Genomic DNA, 25,220 nt, shown 5'->3' on the forward strand with positions numbered 1-25,220 from the left:
CCTAGAACTCTCAGCTCTAGAGTTTCAAATGGATGGTTCTTTCTCATCACTCAGGCCTCAAAACAAATGTCACCTTCTCAGCACTGCTTTGTCTTACATGCAATATAAAGTAGCCAACCCTCACCCCTTACCTGCTTCAGTCACCATCACATTACTGTTTTATTTTCTTCATCTCTGTTGTAATTTATTTTGTTTATTTACGTATTGACTTATTTTTTTGCCTGTTTCTCTTTTCTAGAATGTAACCTCTAGAAAGACAGGAGCTGAATCATGTCCCCCACAATATGTTCAGTGCCTAGAAAAGTGCTTGGTACATAGTAGTCTTCACTAGTATTTTTTGAATGAATATCAAAGATTTCTATGGTTAAATAATTACACTCCCCATGAACTCGGTAGATCCAGTCTCATAAGATTACCAGTTGAAAATTTTAATGTACCATTATTTAATAGGTCACTATTTAAATTGCTCCATAAACTCTTCTTTACCTTTACATTTCTGTTTTTGCCCTTTTACAAGGATGAAGCTACTCTGATTTTGAGGGACCTAGCAAAAGATTACAATATCATAATAACTTACCAGATCTAATCTGAAAAGCAATGTACTTTTTAGTGTGCAAAATTATTCGGATGAAATCATGTTCAAGGTTTAAATGCCTCTATTTACCACTAACATATTATAAAATATTTACTTAGCTCTCTTTAGAAAAAAGCAAGATCTCTCTGTCTCTCTTTCTACACAGACACACACATACAGAGACACACACACACACATACACACACACACATGCTTTCAAAATAGCTATTTTTTAAGGTCATGTACACTCCAGAAAATAGCTTTATTTGATGGTAATAGCCACTTATTAGAAAAAGATCTGTTTGTTTCTAAAGGATTATTTTTTGTCTTCCAGAAAAATATGTCAATAACCATTGGAGTATAGAGAAATCTTTACTTTCTTGATTTTTTTCACTGCACTATTTGATGTCATTTGCTGGGGAGGTTGAGATAACTGTTGGTGAAAGTACACATTTCTAAAAGAACCCTGCTGAGGCTATGTGGAAAGATTCGTAATGGCTAAGAATTGCAGGCTGCTCAGTTAATTGATTTTTTCTATCTAGAGAATAGCCATTCCTTTATTTTCACTGTAGTTGGCGTATAATAGACTGATCTCAAGGTGCACAATTGAACTCTCTCCAGTTGTGAGAACATGTGCTTTTAACTGGAATGCTTGGTACCAATTTAATAAAGAAAATTGTATGGGCTGACATTAACCCTTCCTATTTGTTCATGTGGGCATGTTATTATTCTCATGGCTTAGAGTTGACCCAGAAGACAAATAAGAAAAGGGCAATAAATAAGTGTATTTATGTCAAGTACCACATGCTTTTTTTCTCATTATATGTGGATTCTTGTTTCTTCTTAGGACTGGAAATAGAGCTATTTTTTGGTCCTATTTCTAAGGAGTGTGGATAATATTCTTCTCTCAAAACTAATCATAATCATTATATACGCCATGCACTTTTATGAAACTGTGAATCTTTACAAACATTAATTCTCAGAGCTGCACTATTAAGCAACATAGGTTGACTCCACAAATCAGATATTCTCTTTCCTTGTTGCCAGGATACTACATAGAGTTTGCAGAGCTGGAGTCTAAGACAGCTGTCCTTTTTTATCACAGCTTCCTTAAAGGGTAGTTAACAGGCAGTTTATGGAGAAAACATCCCATTTATTTCTGGGATAGTTGAACTCTATTGGCAGTTCTGAACTAAAATTCCACTGCAACAGTATAATATGTTAATTACAATCAATGCATTAGTTATAAGTAAAGCAAGTTTGGCCTAGCTATTTCATCCCTGGGATTCTCAGTTCAAGTAGACTTTTCAGATGAGAAGTCCAACTTAAATGAGAATGAAGAGTTTCCAAGTCTCCTGGCTTGTATGGTCAGGAGATTAAGATTAGTGATTGGCATTTTATTCATGAAATGTGTCAATAATTCATTTTTTGTATCTTTTCAAAACACTTGTGTAGGTGTTGAAGGAAGAGAAAAGGAATGTGTATTTTGCAGGAAGTACAATTTTTTGGAATTCTAATAAAACAAAGATTTCTCTGTATATTAAACAACTCTTCTCTGCTATAAAGTAAAAGGACAATAGGGAAGGCAAAAATTTATCTGCATTCATGGAACATATTAAAATACCCATTGAAATTCCTGGTGGCTGGTCTTCCCTTCAAAAATACATACTTCAACTTATTTTCTATTTATTTTTTGGAGAAGCCCGCATTTTAATTGAAATCATAAACCTGAAATGTGATTATCAACTGAAAGAAGGAAAAATCACCTACTCTTCAGATACTAAACATATCAGTTAGCCTTTGCTGTATAGCAAACCACCTCAAAGATTGGTGATTTCAGACAACAGCAATTTAATAAGCAAGCAATTCAGGGGATTGGCACCTTAGATTATGCTCATCTGAGCAATTATTCTGGCCTCTGCTGGGGTCATTCATGCATTTGTGATCAGCTGCTGGGTTGCCTGGTGGATGGCTTTTTTCAGATGACCTCATATTAGACAGCTCATTCCTCCTTTGTGTGGGCCCTTATACTGCAACAGGCTGCTAAGCAATGATCCAAGAGGTTAAGCACAAGCGCGCAAGTCCGCTTGACGTCTAGCCTTGTAACTAACATAACATCACTTTAGTGGCATTCTATTGGTCAAAGCAAATCCCAAGACCGGGGGTAAGACCAGGGGGTGAGACCTGGTGTATTACTTCGTTCTCTCATTGCTATAAAGAATTACCTTATACTGGAAAAGAAGTTTTCATCAGTGTGCTATGACTATTAAAAAAAAAAAGAAAGAAAGAAAGAAAGAGGTTTAGTTGGCTCACAGTTCCACAGTCTATACAGGAAGCAAAGCAGGGGAAGCCTCAGGAAACTTTCAATCATGGAAGAAGGTGAAGGGGAAGCAGGAATGTCCTACATGGTTGGAGCAGAAGGAAGAGAGAGAAGGGGGAGGTGCTACACACTTTTAAACAGCTAGATCTCATGAGAACGCAATCATTATCAAGAGAACAGCAAGGGGAAATCTGCCCCCATGATCCAGTCACCTCCCACCAGGCCCCTTCTCCAACACTGAGGATTACAATTCAACATGAGATTTGGGCAAGGTCACAAATCCAAATTATATCACCCGGTAAATCACAAAAAAAGAAGATTCAGAGATGCTAAAGCAGGTACCTTGCCCCAAGAATAGGTCTCAATTATGGAGGTCAGATCCTAATGTCCTTCAGGCGTGAACATGTACAAATAACTCTCCCTGCTGTGATCTCATGCTCAAAATGCAACCTTCTGATTTAATTTGGGTTTTTATGTAGTATGCTGAGAATTTCCTGGTCAATGGATTCAAGTAGAATTTATATTTCTTATTACAAATGGGTAAATTGGCACTCAGCTCTACTTACCTCATTTCTGACCATCTTTTTTGCTTTCTTTCCCTCCCATTAAATAAAGTAGCTTCTTTCTTTCTCTGAACTCTGTGTTCTATGGTACCCAGATATTGGACATATGGTTCTGTTTCAGCACAGGCTCCATATAATCTTCCTCTTCCTTTTCCTTTGGAGGCAAGGGCTGGGCTGCAGCATGGCCGCCATCATGTTTACCCCAAAAGGAGCCACAGTGGTTCTAAAGGTCTAGGTCTGATTACCTGGACCCACAGAGGCTCTGCCTTTTCCAGTGACTATTTAGCGGGGTCAGATGGGGTGTTAGTGCCCCATGGGGTGGAATTTGATCAATGAGACTGAAGGAAGAAAGGAACTGGTCGATAAATTGCTTTTCCTTCCTCTCTTTCCAATACAACCAGATGGTTCAGAGAAGCAATGATTCCACATATCCTTTCATGCATTCATAGTCTTGTAACTTTTCATGCATTTGTTAACTACTAAGTAAACATGGAATTAGGGAATTTGTTTGTTTTGAGTTTTGACCAAAAATAAATAATGGCCTTATTTCAGAATAACCCTGACAAACTGAGGCATGTTGTTTTGCTGAGGCATAACTCTTCCTGTCCCATTCTTTGAGACAGATTGATGGAGTCACTTAGCTAGAGAATGACAGCACACTGCCTACAGCAAAGCCAGTTTGGATAAATTATGCTAGGGGTGGGATTTTTAAAATGCTTATAAAAGAAGATTTGTGTTTTTTGTTTGTTTGTTTGTTTGTTTTTGTTTTGTTTTGTTTTTGTTGATACACAGTGAGGACAGAAACTCTGTTTGAAATTATAATGGCCTGTAAATATACATATGTAAACCTAGGGGTGAACTGCCTGTGCTATCATCCCTTTTACAACTATACAATCTAAATTAAAAGTTGAATTTATCACATCACACAACTAATAAAATTTAAATAAACCATATTAATTTTATATAGAAAATAAGTTTTTGCTGAAGCTATACTAGCACTCGCCATTGATATTACATATACAAATATGATAGTGTACCATATGATGATTTGATTATCTCACTGTTTTCTCTGTTTAAATAATTTTAAGACCTTTTATCATATATTAATTCTGCCTCTGTATTTTTCCATTAGCCCAAAATAATTGAAGTAGAACATTCCTACAAAACATAGTAGTTTTCAGGGTAGGACATCCAACTCTTATGTAAGTAATTTAAGTCAAAATTCAATAATGTCATAGTTCAGTGCTTTTTAAAAGCAAAAGCAAAAGTCTAGGGTTTTTTTCCCTCATAACTGTTTAAGGAAGTCAATGTTTGCCCAATAGCAGGTGCTAAAAGTTTTCCTTTGTGGCATTAGAGGGGGCTAACAAGAGGAAAGCAATGTGCTTACCAGCATATTAAAATGTAAATGCTGGTGCTTCATGATCCTTTTGTGCAACGTGGTCACCTAAACACAAGGGTAAACATGCACGTTAAAATAAAGTAATGCTCAATCATAAGATGGTCATCTAGCAATGAGACGAAGACAAAAGGAAAAGGAAAAAAATGGGAGAGGTGGGGGATGGACAACATTAAATCCTGTAGAATGTGTGACCTCCAAGATGTCTCCCCTCCAGGCTGTCCCCCAGCTGCAAGGTAGAGGATGGGTAATCCACATTGAGTAGGGAAGAGAATGGGCCAGGGAGCACAGGGTCTGGGTACCAGAGCTGAGAAAGCTGAGACCCACATGTGCACCTTGGTGACTTCACCATGTTACTCACATGCCGTTTGGGACAGGTCATATGGGAAACCCCAATGGTGCCTTTGCTGCAAATCTGGAAAAGACATGGTCATAGGGCACCTCCAGTGTCCTGCCCCTCCTTGGCCCAGTTTTGTTTGCTTGTGTTTTGCCACCAGAGATAGCCCTTGCATTGTCCTAATCTGAATTTGTGAATTGTGCTGGTTTCCTGGAGATTGTCACCACCTGCCAAAGGTGGGTGCATTAAAAGACACCACTGGTTCTGGGGCTTTGTAGTGTCTCATGAGTTCAAGCATACCTCTGGCCCAGGCCACTGTCACTGTCTGTTAGTTGAAGAAAAAGCAGTTCTCAGCTGCAAGCAAGGACCACCTTTTGTAACTGTCACTGTCCTGGCCTTGAGAAAAAAGTCCACCCTCCTTGGGGCACCCCATGGATGACACAGTCAGTACTAGAGGTTCCAGAGAGGGTGAATGAAGCTGTTGGTCTCTTCATAATTGGCACAGACTATTTTGGATATTTCTAGGTGGGCAGTTTCTTTGCATGTTTCAGGAGAGGTTAATTGATTTTGGGGTTGCATGTCAGGTCTTTAGTTTGGGTCTTATTTTAGTGGTTTTTTGGGGGCCCAAGGGAGAGAGATGAGTGGTGGATGGGGCTTTTCTGTGTGCTCCTGTGTGGTTTTGTTTTCATTTCACGTTCTTCCCCCTCCACAAGCCAAAGTCGTTTCCTGCGGTTTCCACTGTGATTAGGGACTGGGTAAGCCCCAGGTCACAGACATGATGAAGCAGATAAACTGTTCTTCTGGTTCCTGTCCAACCTCAGAGGGGCAAAAACCCTCCCCAGGAAGGAGAAGAGTGTTCAAAAGCCAGACTTTTGGAGAACAGGCAGCTGGGCATTGCTGAAAGCCTTCAGTATGAACTGTGGAGAAGCAGCCCTTGCCCCTACTGTGGGCTGAGGGGACCACAGCTGGGCACCCTGGGTCAGACTGAAGCTAACAATGCCAGCTGCCCCTTTTGGACTGCTGGCAATGCCACGGGTGCTAGAGAAGATGGAGGATCACTGTGCCAGGAGCCCACTTGGACTTAGCAAGGGGCAGTGCCCGGGTGAAGAGAGAAGAAAGAATATAAAGTTCCCTGTAGGTCCTCTGTCAAAAAAAGTAAAAATAAAAATTAGATGGCCATCCATATGATAGAGAACATGCTACTCTTATTAATTTTAAATATAATTGGAATGGAAATTCATACTCTTAAAAAGAATCTTGTAATAAACTCATGAACACAAAACACTCCTGGAAACATGACGTCCACCACTGGGGAGACATGCTCTAGGGCAGTGGTTCTTAATGTATTTGTCATCTCTTTGTAAATCAAGTTAAAAAAAAAAAAAACCATTGGTTTTATCCTAGCAAAGTTTACATGTGTGCACAAACAATATTTTGAATATCGTTTCAGTAAGTTTATGAATGTCCTGATGGCAATCCAAGGACTAGCATAATTACATTATTTCATTGAATTCTTCCAATTATCTTGGTAAGTAGTATCCTGTAGAGAAATCTCAGAGTAGCATAATTATGCTCCCTTTTGTATGTTAATTGCTTTTTCTCCAAGATTCCCTTAGAATACTTTTTTCTTAATCTTCAAATATCAGTAACTTTACCAGTTACTTTCCCTAGGAAACAGCCTAATTTGCTCTTCAGAGTCAAGCAAGACTTTTATTTCAAAAACACTTTCTTCTATTAAATCTTTGAATGCATTTTTCCATCTTTTCTGTTCTTTTCTTTCATCTGAATTCCGTATCTAATGATCTTTTTATAATTTTATATCTCGTTCATTTTAATTTTCATTTTGTGTAATTTTTTTGAAGTTTCTCTTCCATGTCACTGATTGTGGCATCAAATACTGTTTATTCTATTTATGATTGCATCCAATGTGACACTTATTTTTGTAAATATTTAATTTCTAATTTATTTTTATTTCTCATATTTCTCTTCATTGACGACTTTTTTTCATCTCCTGCTTCACATCTTTTTTTAAACAAGATTGTGATACCTGTATGTTTTTTGAAATTATAGACAAATTTCTTTTCACCTCCGAGCTTTTAAGTCATCCTTGTTATAATACATGCTATTCATTTGCTTTTGAATTATGTTTTTCCTTTCTTGATTTTGTAATTTCTACCATTGGTCAAATTGTTTTTCACTGATTCTCTATCTTTGTTTTGAAATTGGACCAGCTGTTGATGAATTTAAAGAGCACCCTTACTAGTGCTGGCCTTCCTAAGAATAAATTTTTTATCTTTCTTACTATTTGGAAGACTCTCTGTTACTCATGATCTAACATAATTTCTAATTGATGCATGTTCAATTTATAATGGAGATGTGACACTTGTGAATATTTGTTTACCAGATATCATTGTGTTATCATTCATAAAACAGAAACTATAAGAAATGCAAGAAAAATAAAGAAAATTACATTAGTATTAATATTAGTAAGTCTTGGTTTACTTGTCCTCATTCATATTACATCAACTATACAGAATTATACAAATATATTGACGAAAATAAATGCCATGTTTCAATAAGGTAAAACTAATTGTTATATTTTGAACTCAAATCAACTGATCGAAAAAGTAAGCCAGGAGGGGTGGCTCATGCCTGTAATTCTAGCACTTTGGGTGGCTGAGGCAGGAGGATAGCTTGAGGCCAGAAGTTTAATACCAACCTAGGCAACAAAATGAGGCCCCGTCTCTACAAAAAATAAAAAATCAACCAGGCATGGTGTTGTACACCTATACCCGCAGCCCCTCAGGAAGCTGAGGCAGGAGGATCACTTGAGTCAGGGAAGTCGAGGCTGCAGTGAGCTGTGATTGTGCCACTGTACTCCAGTCTGGACAACAGAGCGAGACCCTGCCTCAAAAAAACAGCAACAAAAAAAACAAAACAAAAAAAAACCAAAAAATATTTTGGCAAGACCATAGAAGACGTAAATAATGTGATTCATTAACTTGGCTTTTCAGTAACAAAAATGGTGAATTAAAATTTACCAAAATTCTTTTGAATTTGTCTATTTCCTTTCATTCTGTCACTTTTTGCTTTGTAGACTTGAGGAGTATGTTATTAGACATGTACAAGTCCAGAATTGTCATGTCTTTCTGATGGATTAGCACTTACATCATTACAAAATATCTCTCTTTCTAGGAATGGTTTTGCCCCAAAGTTTACTTTGTCTGATATTAGTCCAACTACACCAGATTTCTTGTGGTAAGTTGTTGTATCACTATTTCTGTGCTCTTTAAACATTTTTGCATACATATATCTAAAGTGTGTATCTTACAAACAGAATATATTTGAGTTCTGTTTTTTGTCCAGTCTGGTAATTGCTGGAATATTCAAACCATTAACATTTAATGTGATTACTTACATATTTGTATTTAAATCTACCATCATACTTTCTTTTCTACATGTTTCATATATTTTATGTTTTTTCTCTCCTTTCTTGCTTTCTTTGCATTGATTAAATATTCTTTTATTGTTCTATTTATCCTCTATTATTTTCTTTCCCCTCTATTAGCTTATTATTCTAGTCCCCATTTGTTAGCTTATTACTTAGACATTTTTACTCTTTTCAAGATTATCCTACAGATTAAAACATGAATTCTTTATTCATTAGTTGTAATATAAATTAGATGTTTTCCTACATCCCAGAAAATTCAAGGACCTTTGAACACATAAATTTCATTTATTCTTTATGGTAGATTGTATTGTTTCTTTTTTCAGATTCAACATAAATAAAAATGTAAAAAATACATTTTTATTTCTGTATTCTGGTAAAAGACTGTATAAGTCTTTGGCTACATGACTCACATTGGTCAAAAGAATGTAAACAGAAGTGACTATATGTGATGTTTAAGAAGAAACTTTAGCGGTATTGGATAATTCTTCAATTTCTCTTTTTGTTCTGCTATGAGAATAGAATATCTCAAATAGTGGTTACTTCTACTGGCTGGATTTTGAAATGAAGACAATATATGGTGAAGAACCAAAGCCAACTCAGAGCTACTGTGGTCAACTTAAAATGTGAGAAAACAATAATTGTTGTGATAATGTATTGAGATTTGGGTAATTGTTACTGTAGCATAGCTTATGGATGCTAACCAAAACACTCCTTCTTTTCTTTTGTGTTATATTGAAATGTATTTTACTTCTAAATGTATAAAAAAAGTCTTGGACATTATCATTACAGCTTTATGCAGTCTATATTTATTTAAAATTATTTACATGTTTACCTCCTTTTTTTTTTTTTTTTTTTAGAAAACTTTTCATTCCTTCTGACTTCTCTGTGTTTCTATCTGGGATCATTTTCCTGTTACATGAAGAAATCCTTTTGGTAATTCTCATTATGTTGTTATGCAGGTGATTAATTTTCTTAGTTTTTGTTTCTCTCAAATCATTTTTGCTTTTTTTATTTTTAATTTTGTAGAGGCAGAGTGTCACTCTGTCATCCAGCCTGGAGTGCAGTGGTGTTATCACAGCTCACTGCAGCCTTGAACTCCGGGGTTCAAGTGATCATTCTACCTCAGCCTCCCAAATATCTGGGAGTACAAGCACACACCACCACACCCAGATAACTTTTTTTCTTTTTCTTTCTTTCTTTTCTTTTCTTTTTTTTTTGTTTTTGTTTTTGTTTTTGTTTGTTTGTTTGTAGAAACAGCATCTCACTATGATGCCCAGGCTGGTCTTGACCTCCTGGTCTCAAGCAATCCTAAGTCAGCCTCCCAAAGTGCTGGGATTATAGTTGTTGATCACCACGCCCAGCCTTGCTTTGCTTTTGAAGAATGTTTTTGGTGGGTAGAGAATTCTAGGTTGGCAGTTATTTCAGCATTTTGAAGATTCCATTCCATTGCTTTCTGGCCTCCATCATTTCTGTTGAGAAGTTTGTAGACATTATAGGATTTCTCCTTTGAAGATAAATATATTTTCCCTCTGATTGCTGTCAAGATTTTATTTTTGTTTTTGATTTTCAGTAGTTTTACTCTGATGCATCTGCATGTAGTTTTCTTTACATGCATCTTACTTGTGGTTTGTAGTACTTATCAAGTCTGTGGGTTGGTGTGTTTCATCAGTTTTGTAAAATTATCAGTTTTTACCTCTTTAAATGTGTTTCTATTTCCTCTTTTTCTGGGACTCAGATTTTGTATATGCTAGATGTTTTCACTGTGTACCATGTACACTATATATACTTCATACTATTTTTTTGTTTTGTTTTGTTTTGTTTTTTTGAGATGGAGTCTCGCTCTGACACCCAGGCTGGAGTGCAGTGGTGCGATCTCGGCTCACTGCAAGCTCCGCCTCCCGGGTTCACGCCATTCTCCTGCCTCAGCCTCCCGAGTAGCTGGGATTACAGGCGCCCGCCACCGAGCCGGCTAATTTTTTTTTTTGTATTTTTAGTAGAGACGGGGTTTCACCGTGTTAGCCAGGATGGTCTCGATCTCCTGACCTTGTGATCTGCCCGCCTCGGCCTCCCAAAGTGCTGGGATTACAGGCATGAGCCACTGCGCCCGGCCCATACTATTGTTTTGTATTTTCTATCCTTTTATCTCTTTATGTCTCACTTCTGAGCATGTTATTCTGAACTATATTCCAGTTTTATAATTCTTTCATTAGCTATATCTAATCTTTTAAATGTACTTAATGTGTTCTTAATTTTAGTTATTATAATTTTTCTATTAAAAATTTCCATTGGCTTCTTTCTTAATTATAATTTCTAATTCTCTAGTGGAATCTCTGAACAGTTATTTTAAAGTAGTGCTTGGTAATTTTAATATCTGATCTCCTGGAGGACTATTTCTACTGTTTCATTTTTCTCCTTTCTTATCTGCACACCAGTTTTTTCTTGTATCTGATCATTGTGTATAAAAAACTATAAAGACAATTTGAAGCTCTGGACTATGTTTTCTTCCTTCAGTGAGGATTTAACTTTGTTTCTGCTAGGTAATTATGGTAAAGGCATATCACCTTTACCAATCAGGTATTGAGCTATTTTAAAGCTGGATTTTAGTCATTTGAATGAAGGCTAGGGTATTTGCCATTCAGCATTATTTTTAAATTAGAGGTCTTTGGGGATCCCAACTTAAAGGCTATGATGTTTAGCAAGCTCCCTCCTTTTTCACAGGCTCTGAAGTTTAGTCCTTCCCCCAAGCCTATGAAACTTCCAGAAGCCTTCCTCATCTTTTCAGCTTCTCAAGCACCACCATCTGCTTGTCTTCTTTGCTTCTCAGACACAGTATTTTGCTCAGCTTCCTGGCCTCTCAGAAGGCAGTTTGGATTTTCAAAGGCCTTGAAGTATGTATATTATCTTCCTATTGTGACTTAAAACAAAACACATTTATTATCTCATAGTTGCTGTGGGTCAGGGGTCTGGGCCCAGCTTGCCTGGGTGCTCTGTTAAGGAACTCACAAATATGTGATCAAGATGTTATAGAGGCTACATTCTCATCTGGAGGCTTAACTTAAAGAATCTGGCAGAATTCATTTCCTCAAGGCTGTATGATTGAGGGATCCAGATTTCTGCTGGCTAGAGGTCATCTTCAAGTCCTAGAGGCCACCTGCTGTTTCCTGCCATGTGACCTTCTCTGTTGGCAGTTCACAACATGGCAGGTTGCTTCTTAAAGGCCTGCATGAGAGTATCTGTCTCCAAACAGCTAAGGTAGAGTGTTACATAATGTAACCTGATAATGAGAGTGACAGCCAGCAACTTTGCTATATACCATAACCAAATTAGGTTAGTGAAATCTCATTTCCTATTCCATATGCTATTGACTAGAAGCAACTCAGAAGTGCCATCCACACTTAAGCCCTCGAGGGTGGTATGAATTCCTGTAATGCCTCCAAAATGTGGTACTGGTTTTTATTTATTATTTTCATAGTTAGAGGCAGTTCTAGTGGCTTTCATTTGGCCTTTTCTTCCATAATAGCCTTCTCTATATATGTCACAGAACCAATGTGGTGATTCTGCCAGTTACTGAGCATGTCTATTCCAGGTATATATATTTTAAACGGAGAAATAGACCCTTGATGGGTATGGATACTCACTGGGACCACTTTGGGATAGAACTGAGCTGAAATTCCATCACCTGACGTTTTACCTCCATAAGCGCCTACTCTAAGTGTGTGGACATCAGTGACATTTTGGGTCTTCAGGAATTAGTGTCAGTTCAGAGCCAGCATCTAGTAATTCCCCCAAAGACTGATTATTTCCCCTTCCCAAATGTACAATCACCTGGGTAAATAGTAAAAGTCTACAAGTAACTCTGGGGAAGGCTGGTAGGAAGATTAACAGAATAAATTTGTGGCAGTGTATTAGGCTCTTTCCTCAAGTGGGCCCGATCTCCCCTTCATTCAGTCAATTTTAGGTTGGTGAACTGGCTCAAATCTGGGAATTGACTCAAGGGTTATCATATTTTAGGGATTCAAGTAAGACTTCTGTTCACTAAGCCTAGATCTGTTCTGCTTATATAGATCAAGTAAGAATTTAGTAAACTGTCCATCTATTTTTTTTTTAGGGGCACCGTGATCAACCAGCCAACACTAAAGATTTCTGTGAGTCAGACTCTTCTAATCACTGCTTTGACTCTGCTGGCAACTGTGGTAACTATACTAATCTTGTCTTAGGCAATTTGTATTAGTTTCTTAGGTTTGCCATAATAAAGTACCACAAACTGGGTGGCTTAAAACTATAGAAATTCATTCTCCCACATTATGGAGGCTAGAAGGCTGAAATCAAGGTGTTAGCAAGGTTGGTTCCTTCTGAGGCTCTGAAAGGGAATCTATTCCATACCTCTCTTCTAGCTTCTGATGAGTGCTGGCAATCTTTGGCATTCCTTGGCTTGCAACTGCATCGCTCCAACCTCTGCCTTCGTCATGACACAGCATTCTCCCTGTGCATCTCTGTGTCTAAATTTCCCTCTTATAAGGACACCAGTCATTGGATTAAAGACCACTTTAATCCATTACAACCTCATCTTAATTTAATTACATCTACACAGACCCTATTTTCAAATAAGGTCACATTCACAAATACTGGGGGCTAGGACTTCAACATATCTTTTTGAGGGAACACAATTCAACTTACAAAGGCAATTAAGTGCTGCCACTGCCACTTGGCCTTTGTCGTCTCAAGAGTCTATCACTGTTATTACATTTAGGGATCCTATTTTATGGTAGCAGTTCCCATGATAATTTCTGGTCTATAATGAATAGTCAGCACAAAGCTCATCAAGGATGCTGGAGCTCCCCTTACAGATTCATTTCTCATAGCCAGGGTAAAGGGTGTGTTCTGAGAGCCCTCTCAAGGTGAATGAGTAGGTCTTATATGATAAAGACACTCCAACATTCAAATGTTTCTAGGCCTTTAGATATCTTCCTTTACAGTATACCCCAAAAGTTCTGGCATTTTGATTTCATTTATTGTAGGTCACTTTTGGGTCCATGTTTCAGCCAACCAACCAAGTAAACTGTCAAGCCCCTCAACCTGAAACACTGAATCTAGAATATTTGCTTAGTTGGCCCTGTTATGGACTGCACTGTTGCCCCCTCCCCAAAATGTGTATGTTGAAACCCTAACCCCCAATGTGACTATATTTGGAGATGGGGATAATTAAGTAAAATGAGGTCATAAGGGTGAAGCCTTAATTCCATAGGGCTGATGTCCTTATAAGAAAAGGAAGAGACATCAGAGCTGTCTCTCTCTCTCTCCACGTGAATGCCCAGAGAAAAGGCCATGTGAAGGTACAGTAAGCAGGTAGCCACCTGCAAGCCGGAAAGTGCCCTCCACAGAAACTAAGCCTGTTGGCACCTTGATCTTGAACTTCGATCCTCCAAAACTGTAAGAAAATAATTTTTTTTTGTTATTTAAGCCACCCTGCCCATGGTATTTTGTTATGGCACGCCAAGCTGATGGATACAGGCCCATATCAACTAATTCTGCCCAATCCAACCTCATTTTCCTTTCACTTTGACTCCATATCTGTAAAATTGATTCCTGTGCATATCCCCCAGGTTTCTGACTATATAAAGTGATAAAACTGTGCAATGCTTTTGGTATGCATAGCAGCTCCTCATGGGTTACACTTTGTACTTTACCCCTCTGAGCCCGCTGGGACTTCAGGTAAGTTATAGGTTTAGAAGCAAAGAGAGGTGGTGGGGGTAGGTCTTAAAGAGGATCAGCAGTGCCTTACCAGTCATCTACCTCAGGAAAGGCAGGCAAAGGAGGGCTAATCTTCTCAAGACAGGAGTAGAAGGGCTGCTTCTACTGGCGAAAAAGGCTCAGCAGAACTCAGGGGTTAAAGTCCCCAGCTTTGTAAGAATCTGCCCATAGGATCCCATTCCAGCTTTATATTCATACAGAAGCTACAAGGCTAAGAAATCATTTTGCATCATTCGGCTGCTGGCAGGGCGGAGACTCTGCATTTTGGTTTTCAGGGCCCTGTGGCTATGGAAGTTAGATAAGAATTTCTTTCAGGGCAAACAGAAGCTTTCAGTTTCTTTATGTGGACTTTGAGCTGATAATTCAAATTCCCGAGCCTATCCTTTCCCTACTTTCTCCAGCGCAGTTAGGAGCAAACAGCCAACCTCATTGTACTCCTTGGTTTGACTAAAATGTGCTAAGGCATCGAATACGTGGTCACCCAGAACCTTGTCTTCTGTAAGTATTTGATTAGGAGTAACTGTAAGGGATAATTGGAAGGATAGCCGAGAAAGGAATGAGGCCAATAGACCCAAGTTCAGGCAAGCTGATTTATCGTCAGTCCTGCTGGGCCACCTCTTGACAAAAGCAGAGGAGGCAGCCCCGCTTACAGGCTATAGCAAGGTTTTATAGCGTGTAGAACTGGGTCAAGGTGAAGGAAAAAGAAAAGAGGCGGGGTCAGGGGGGTCCTTTGTGCCAGGTGTCTGACCGCTTCCTGGAGATGTTTTTCTTGCCAGTTCTGTTGTGCAAGGTAGACATCTTAACCACATCCTGGAGCAGCTGGCCTCTGGTCAAACAGTTACAGGCGAGTTTGGGGTAGGGTGTTTTGCTTTTGGCCTTTGGGGCTTAGGTCTATGGGAGGGGGAAACAGTCCAGTTGGGTGGACCCTAACAGTAACCAGTGGGGATATTTTGTGTGTCTCTATTGCCACATCATGCCATTGACTACCAGTGCCCTTCTTACTGCTGGAAGTAGACTCATTAGTGCTTTTAAATTTAATCATATTAGAGAAGACTCAAAACAAAGTCAGAGAATTCATACTTAAGATTCTATCCCCCTGGAACCACTCTTGGTATTAAAATCTGTATCAGTTAGCATTTAATCAGAGAAGCAAAAACTAGTATCTATCTATATCTATATATTTATATCAGATATTCTGCAGAGTGGCACTATTGACTTTTGGGCTGGATAATTCTTTGTTGGGGTGTGAGGGTGGGGGACAGTCCAGTGAATTGTGGGTTTATCTATGGCCTCTACTCACTATATGCCAGTAGCACAACTCTCTACCCTCCACCAAGTTGTAACAACCAAAAATGTATGCAGACACTGCCAAATATTCCCCGAGGGTGAAAATTGCCACCAGCTGAGAACTACTGGTATCTCTATATTATCTATATTTTTATTTATAGCTATATGTATCTCTTCCTTTATCTGAGAGAGAAATTAGTTATATGGAATTGGCCTTATGCGATTGTAGGAGCTGGCTAAGCAGTCTCTGTATGGCTGTTTTCTCACACATGATGCTGAGGCTTCAAGATCACAGGGATGGCAGTCAGAAAAGGAAAACACAAGCAGGCTGGAACCAACAAGCTTAAGCTGGAACTCTGTGGAGAAGGACTAAAACCTGTGTTCATTCTTGTTGCCTCTAACCTTGGTAATGAGGGTATCTAGCAGAAGGGGGGCCCTTTGTCACAAAGTGAAACACACGCCCCTGGCCTAGGAGTCTGAGAAGCTGAAAGAATATCAGCAGCAGCTAGAGCAGCCACAGAATCAGATGCTGCTTCACACCAGTAGGGTGAATCTACAGATCAGCAACAGTATGTGTGAGCCACAAAATGGCCACCGCTTCTCTTTCAGCCTCCAAATGTCTCAAGAATCTTCCCTATGTCTGACCTCAACTCAAAACAAACAAGAGAAAAAATTCTGGGAAATGCAATTCAGCCTAGACAAGGTGACATATGAGAAAGCCATTACAAGATAGTTTGCTCAAAGTAGGATCCAAATTATGCCCATACTTAAATGAAAATATTATCCAAGCTGGGAGAATGTGTGGTTCCAAAGACTGACTACAAAATAAATTATGAGCTTAAATGGATTAAAATCATACTAAATATGTAGAAACTTCAGAACTCCACAAATCAAAAGTATGTCATGTATGGATAGAAATTTTTTCTTCACTGAAGAGATAGAAAAAGGATTTGTCTGGCACAATGTATGACCCTTTGTCTATTCAAAATGATCACAGCTAATGCAAAATATTTAACAGAAAGATAAATTTAATGTTAACAAGCACATTTGATAATTGTCCCGGGAAAGATTATAGGTAACTGGATGGAAGTATTTTTCAAGTAATCTAGGATAGTCAACATTTTAAATGCACCACAGAGACATTTATCTCAGCAATTCAGCAAAGCAGCATCAACTCTTGAGTCAGAATAAAAGCTTTCAGCTTCTCTTTTGAGAAGATTCTGAGCATTTACTTCATTTATAGTAAGGCTCTCTCAAATTTTTCTCCAAGATTTCTCAGAACCTTTCTGAGGCTTCATGCAATTTATATAAGTCACTTAACAAGCACTTGTTGAGCTGTTACTATCTGTCTGGCACTCTTCTAGGTGCTCTCTATATACAAAGAATAAAATAGACAATCTATTCTCAAGAAGCAAGCCTTCAGCGAATCAATAAACAAATATATATATACACACATATAGTTGTGACAAGTGTTATGAGGAAAAATATGGCTGGGTAAAAAGATGGAGAGTTATACAGAGGAATGCTCATGCCTTTTTATATCAAGTATTCAGGTCTTTATACTTTATATCAAGTATTTATATCAAGATACTTTATATCAAGTATTCAAAGTCCACTAAAGATTATCTGTAAGTAGAGATTTGAATCAAATGAGAAAGTAAGTGAGTGAGGATTTCTAGAGGGGAAATCCTAGCATTCTAGGAGAGGGAATCATAAATGCAAAGGCCCAGAAGATTGGAGCTGTTAGCATGTTAGAGGTCCAGCAAGGAGTGCCTGGAGTAGAAGGAGCCAGGGAAAGAGAGTTGGGAGGTGAAGTCAAGAGAGATCCAGGGGCCGGACTCAGAGACCATGGTTAAGATTTTCTTCTGAGAGACAAGAGAAGCCACTGGAGGATTTTGAGCAGAGTGGCATGATCTGAGTTTTGTTTTTAAAGGATCTTTCTGTTTGCTTTCCGGCAAGTTGACATTAAGGGGACAATGGTGGAAACAGGGACACCAATGAGGAGGCTATTGCAATAATTCACGATACTAGGGTGGTAGTGATGAAATAAGGTGGGATAGTCAGATTCTGGAATTCTGGGTATATTTTAAAATAGAGATTATGGGATTTGCTTATAGATGCTATGTGGGATGTAAGAGAAAGGGGTCAAATAAATGTAATTATTTTTAAAAACTTCATATTTAACTTCTCTCTTCCTTTTCTTCAACAGAGTCATCATTTCTCTCTCTCCAAACACTCAGCACCCTACCACTTGCCTCTAGCTGTCTAAAACACTTACCATTCCCCCTACCCCTATAATGAGACATCCAACCCAACTCTACCACTTCTATTTGTCTATTTTTGCTATAAAAATCCTCCCTTTCTGCCTGTTCCTTATTCAATGCTCACCCCATCACTCCATTCAAAGCCTTTATGCTCTGAGACTAACTTTTTTCGCTCACATCTTAAACAGAAAGTATCTGATGTGAGTAATTCAGATTCAGGTAGAAATGACTAATAATTTAAATTAAAAGTTTAGTTTTCAGGGAGGTATTTTAAAAAGCTTTGAAATCACCCAAATAAGCCCTTTTCTTGTAAACACTCCTAAGTTCTATGATCACCTACAAATTACACTTACCCTTTTCTTGTGGTAAACACTCCATGAGTTCTATGATCACCTGCAAATTACACTTAGTTGCTGACTGCCCCCCATCCACGCAGGCCTTATGCTGACATTATCGAGGCTCACGCTTTATCAGAAAAGGAAACTACAGGAAATGAATCATGAATCATTATTTTTAAAGAGCAACTCCATCACAGCTTGCTTATCATTATTAATATATGAAGAAAAGAGCTAAACATGTGAACTTACATCACAAGAAGAAAGATTGAAGTCTCTTAACATACCCGGACAGACTTGTCATAAACTATTGCCTGCTCTGTGGACCCAGCAGACTTTGTCCCAGGCCATTGAATGTTCTGAGCCCATTGAATTCCCCTAAGAATCATTTACTACTCCCCCTAAAATCATCCATGTTTCCCTATCTCCCTTTCCACTAAGAAGAAGGGTGAATAAGCATCTCTACCCAATTGTGTGGTGGGGTAATCTCTCTGTGATTTTTCCGTTCGTGCACATGAATACATTTGTATGCCTTTTCTCTTACTAATCTGCCTTTTCAGTGGGCCTTCAGAAGGTGAAAGGGAAGTTTTCCCTTGGTCCCTACAAGGTCTTAGTTACTTGGCCAAACCTAGCAGCAAAAGTTGGGAAATTTTTAACCAGAGAAGAGACGCTAAGTGAATATTATTTTGTTATCAAGGTAGCCCTGATGAAGTAGCTGGGAAATTCTTTTACTTACTGTTTTTCTTCAGCCCTTATTTATAGGTACAGCCGCCTAAAAAAAACAGATGGGACCCATGATGGAGTCACAGCTTCCTGACCCCTGACCAGATACCAGAGGGAGATAAGACCCTGAAACCAACCCAAACTGGAAGAGATAACCCCAGTGGCCTTTAGATCATTAACATATCATCATAATGCTAAAATTCCCACTACAGAAAGAAAATTTCTGCCATTTTATGTACAATGGGTTGTACGAAGATGTGTGTTTATGAGTTAAGTCTGCACATGTGTAGTCCCACCCTGCACATGCTAACCTTCCTTCTTGCTCCTTGGACCCAGTCCTTAAAAACTCCATGTCTTCTATTGGTCGTGGAGAAAGGGTCTTTAGAGTGTAAGCTCACTCCTTCTTCATTTCTGGAAAGAAATAAAATCTGCTTGCTTTTTGTTCCAATTGGGTGTTCTTTCTCTGTGACCAATACAAAGTAGGGAAAAAAACTCAATTTGCCAATGACAATACGAGCAACTAGCAATTTGAGCCAGTATAGTCAGCTTATTTTCCCTGTACCATTCCATTTGAGATAATGTGCACTTCTAAGAATATATGCTTTTATTGCCATGATGGAACTGAAGTGGATGAAAGTGCCTCTAGCTGCTCTATATCTAGTTATTCAGTGGATCCCCGAATCCGGTTATAAAACCTATAAGATTTTATTTGTTCATATTTCCCAAATGAAAAAAAGATTTAGTTTTATTTTCTTTTTGTCTCCTCAAACAAACAAACAAACAAAAGCTAAGCTAGATTTGACACAAAAGTATCTAGGTTCTTCTCCCCATCGCACCTCCGACCCCCAAGAAACTTACTCTGAAAAGAGAGAATAATAGAGATTAAATATCAGCTGTGTCAATCTATAATTCAAAGTGATAAAATGAAAAGAGACCCCCAATATCACCCTGGCTCAGGTGATATAGCAGGGTAAGTCACAAGCCCTTCGCTAGGCATCTATTCCAAGACAGGCTACTGTGAGGTGATTTCAAAATTGCTGGCTCTAAACAGAGACAAAGATCTTAGAGGCTTTGTTCACATGTTTTACCTCTTTTCTTCATATATTAATAATGATAAGCAAGCTGTGATGGAGTTGCTCTTTAAAAATAATGATTCATGATTCATTTCCTGTAGTTTCCTTTTCTGATAAAGCGTGAGCCTCGATAATGTCAGCATAAGGCCTGCGTGGATGGGGGGCAGTCAGCAACTAAGTGTAATTTGCAGGTGATCATCACTGCTTAGAAGTGTTTACCACAAGAAAAGGGCTCATTTGGGTGATTTCAAAGCTTTTTAAAATATCCCCCTGGAAGAGACCAGAGGTAATTGTTTTCTTCTTTGGTGGGTCTAGACTTTGGACAGATAAGAGAATTTCAGAGAACAACTTCATCCAGTGCTTTGAGAGAGACAAAGAATTGAGAGACAAGAGTGGGGGAGGTCAGAGAAATCTTGACACTTCTTATTCAGTTCAGCATGTCAAAGTGTCATATTTTGGGAGTATTAGTTTCTGTGACCCAACATTCCCCTGTCTGAAACTCACCAAGAAGTTTCACACCTAGAGTTCGTGGCCATGGAGAAAAAATTAAGCCAGTAGCTGAATGGCAAAGGATCCCACCAAACCAGTCTCTCATTTTTGGGACTAGGCCAGTTCAACTAAACAGCTGTGCCTCATTTTAGAAGATGGTGTTGCAGATGGCTCTCAAAGCTAGGCCACTATATTATGCAGGAAAACAGATCTTTAATAAGAGACCTCTCTATGGAAATAGAAGGGAAAAAAAAGCCAACGTCTGAAGCAGTCTACAAGTTAGTCCTTCTAAAGTTTGGAGGGCAGCCAGTTGAGAAGACCAGTGGCAACCTGACAGATTTTCCTAGATTGTAATTTGCCTGTAAAGTGTGTCCAAATATGAGCTATTGCAATGATTTTTCTCCACAGCCAATTTGACTAGCCTCAGCTTGCAGGGCTTCAGGAAAAAGGCATTTTTAATTTCAGTAAGTCTAAGTCAGAAAAAAAATGAAAGGAAAATTTGGAAAGATTACTTTGAAGACTTGTCACCAGGAAACAATTCAAGATTCAGCCCAAATTGCAAGCAAATAATAAAAACTCAAAAACAATGAACAAGGCAAGAATCTAAGAACAGATGTACTATGGTTTTCTTCTGAAACATAATTTTTCTCCCTCCAGTATTCCATTTTTCTAAAGATAAAACATGGTAGGATGAATCTATTTTCAAAATAAGCTTTAGTCTTATTATACTTGGTTTGATTATTTGTATAAAATACAGCAAGAATAGTGATTGGCTATACAGGCTCTTTTAAAGTTAGTTTTGGTGGGACTTTTTCGTAAGAAATCTCAGATTTGACTTTTAAAAGCCAGTCAAGGACAAGAAACCAAGGCAAGGATTTGCCGTCAGGCTGTACCTATAATACCTGTACAAATTGGGAAAATCCTTCCATTCCTAAGGTCCCCAGAATATTTTGAGTTTCCTGGGCCTGTGAGAGAGTAACATTCTTTACTTTCCACAAGGTTAGGAACCTTGTAAAAGAACTGTGTAGACAAGGTAACAGGCCAGTCTTTATCCAAGTCTATTGGCTTAGTAAAGTCAATCCCAATCCTTTCAAGCAGTTTGATCACAGATGAAAGCGTGCTATTCTAGTCAAAGCCTTGGTAAAATAATCAGTATCTCCAATTGTGTCCTGTTACCAAAGAAAACAGATTCTTGTTAAACTTATGCAAATAACTATTTTGCCATAAAATAAGAATTCTCATGAATAGTTTCTGAATTCTGGAGAAATCAGGGTGGAGAGAAAGGTATGGGTTTACATTTTTCTTACCAAAGTATACTTTACCCAATTGCTGTAAGCTATAAATAACTTAAAAAAAAATTTTCTTAACTCTGGAAAACAAAACATACAAATAATAAGTAATGTTTCAAAGAAAAAATTATTGAAAAATCTTTTCAGTCCTCTATCGGTTCAGTTCCATGTAATTAATTTTTATTTCGCTTGATGTTGGCTTAGTAATCTTCATAAACCCATCAGTTTTCTTTTTTTAATTAGAGTTTTGGAAGGTTTTACCTAGTTCAATAATATAATCTCCAGAATTATCAGAAACCTATATTCAAGAGTACTTGTTAGAGTTCTTTCCATGAATTTCACTGAAGACACAACACTTCAGGATTTGCAAAATGCTTTTAGAAAAAAAAAACAAAACAGAAACAACTTACTTCTTATATTAAGACATATCAGATTTTTAGAAATCTCATACAATTTTGAAACACATTTCAATGATATATCTATACAAATATAACCAAAGAATACTAAAGTTATGTGAACTTGAAAAGTATTTGGGCTAGTTTCTTGGCAGTCATTTATTTATAATTCAATTTGGTACCATAAGGACAACATACAGACATCTGTACACACGTATGCATAAAAATACAGACACAAATAAAGACCTTAAAGCTTTGGTTTTAAAATTTTAGTTATGAAACAGGTAAAACTCACTAGTTTAAAAAGACAGTTTGATTAAATTGTGCCTCTGTAAAGGGAACAAGTTTGTTTGTCCCACACTGCCAAAGCCCTTACTAAGTTTTGGAGAAAACAGGATAGCAAATTTACATTTCAAAGCACAGAGACAGAATTATGTTTTTCTTAAGAATGAGCTTGGGTGTGTTAGTTAGAGAAGGTTAAAAATGCCAAGGTGACACAAAATTATAGAAATTTACCACAGTATTTTCTAAGGAGATTGATTTTATTTAGATAGGTAGTTTCTAATTTAGCCTCTGTTTTCTAACTGGACCACTGAGCTTAGGGTGGAGCTCATCAATGAATAATAGGGCTGATGAAGCATTTGCAGTTTTCAGGGCCTAATATTTAAATATGAGAAAAGCAGGTGCAGCTGGAAGGCAGGGCATCTAGATCTCCAGAAATCAGTAATTCTGTTTTTACACTGAATCTCAGCTCCCACAAAATCGGGCAATATCACAGGACAAGGCTGCACAAGACTTCCACAATGCATCTTGCTACAAGGATGCTCCAACACCAATCAGCCCTCTCTGTGATAAGTCCACCCCCATGGGAGTCTTATCCCTTGGTTCTGAGTGTTTCCACAGCCTCCAAGTATTCAATCTGCACCTTTCTTAAATAAACTTGCAAAGAAACAAATAGACTCCTACAGTAATAACCACTCAAACAACTGTTAGCCATCTCAAACACTGTAGCCCTCATCAGTGACACAGAAGCCATACCATATACAAAGGTCAAGTACTTTCTCACAGTACAAAATATCCCCTGGTATCCCACAATGTCAAACAGACCAGGTAACAGCATGCAAAAGAGAGCAGAGCTGTAGACCTAAAAGGAAACTGCCATGACTCCTGGGGTTCCATTTGGAAAACAGGAGAACTCAAAAAAGGAGTCTGTGCCACCTTTTTTCTGTGTTCCTCAAGAGGTCTCAGAGTCACTAGAAGTCCCTTCTAGATCTTTTCGTGTGGTATTGAAGGTGGCAAAAAAGAAGGAGGAACAGAAGTAAATGGGAGAACAAGTCTTAGAACAGTCAATTTCAGGAGATTTTAAGCTTCCCAAAAGGCCAATGAACTTTTACATTTTTCTCAGCAAAAATTAGACCAGGAAAGAAAGCAAACAAAGGGATTAAACATATAAATAAAAGAGGGTTTTGATCAACTGAAAACAATTCTCAGAAACAGGATCCAAAAGAGAAAAAGCAGAAAGATGTTTTTAAAAAAATTTAGCTTGAATATCAGCTTTTAATTAAGCAGACTTCTGACTATAGAGGTCTTGAAAAAAATATTTCCAAATCTCTTATTATCACATTTTAGCTGGGACAAACAGCCAATATTCCTGGCTTTTGAACTGTTTGTCTTTCTTTCTTTCTTTCTTTTTCTTTCTTTCTTTCTTTCTCTTTGTTTTTCTTTCTTTCTTTCTTTCTCTTTCTTTGTTTTTCTTTCTTTCTTTCTTTCTTTCTTCTTTTCTCTTTAATCCCCCTTCCCTTCCTTTCCCTTCCCTCCCTTCCCTCCCCTGCCCTCCCCTCCCCTCCCCTCCCCTCCCCTCCCTTCCCTTCCCCTCCCTTCTCCTCCCTTCCCCTCCCCTCCCCTCCCCTCCCTTCCTTTCCCTTCCCTTCCCCTCCCTTCCCTTCGCCTCCCTTCCCCTCCCCTCCCCTCCCCTCCCTTCCCCTCCCTTCCCTTCCCCTCCCTTCCCTTCCCTTCCCCTTCCTTCCCTTCCCTTCCCCTCCCCTCCCTTCACCTCCCCTCCCTTCCCTTCCCCTCTCCTCCCTTCCCTTCCCCTCCCCTCCCCTCCCCTCCCTTCCCCTCCCCTCCCCTCCCCTCCCTTCCCCTCCCCTCCCCTCCCCTTCCCTTCCTTCTTTTAAACCAAGGGTACCTTTGCAAATGACTCACCAAAACCAATAAGCTTTAATCAAGGTTATGACTTAACCAAGAATGCACAAGGCACATCCAAGGAGGTGCAAAGCAATCCTCACAAGTCCAGAACCATCCCAAAGACAGCTCAAAAAAACCAGTTTTGCTAACCACAAATGGGGTACAACTCATATTTTTGTCTGGCCATGTTTTCTGGGGTCTCCACTTCTTAACTGACCCTAAAGCCTTATGTGCCTTCTACAAATGGAGGAAGACAGAAAATCCAAAGCCGTCTATGAAAGGGAAAAAGATCAATAACAAATGGGCACTCCCAAAAGTCAAAAATCACACAAATATCAAAACAAGTTGTCAATAAATGTTTCTTTTCCTCAATTAGAGGACATAGATCTGCAAGAACTGGTTCTCTGACTGAGAATCAAACCTAGGTCATGGTGGTGAACTTGTGGAATTCTAACCACTAGACTAAAGGATGGAGTGCACCTTATTGTAAATCCCTCAGGGAGTCCAAAGTAGGCAGTTTTAGTGTACAAAGGATTTTAACTTTGTTTTAGGTCAGATTTTTTTCTCTTTAATTTTCTCAAGAGAATTTTTTTTTTTTTTTTTTGAGATAGAGTCTTGCTCTGTCAGCCAGGCTGGAGTGCAGTGACACGATCTTGGCTCACTGCAACCTCTGCCTCCCAGGCTCAAGCAATTCTCCTGCCTCAGCCTCCCAAGTAGCTGGGATTACAGGCGTGTGCCACCACGCCCGGCTAATTTTTGTATTTTTAGTAGAGATGGGGTTTCACC

This window comes from Pongo pygmaeus, chromosome X (assembly GCF_028885625.2).
Source record: "Pongo pygmaeus isolate AG05252 chromosome X, NHGRI_mPonPyg2-v2.0_pri, whole genome shotgun sequence".
Lineage (NCBI taxonomy): Eukaryota > Metazoa > Chordata > Mammalia > Primates > Hominidae > Pongo > Pongo pygmaeus.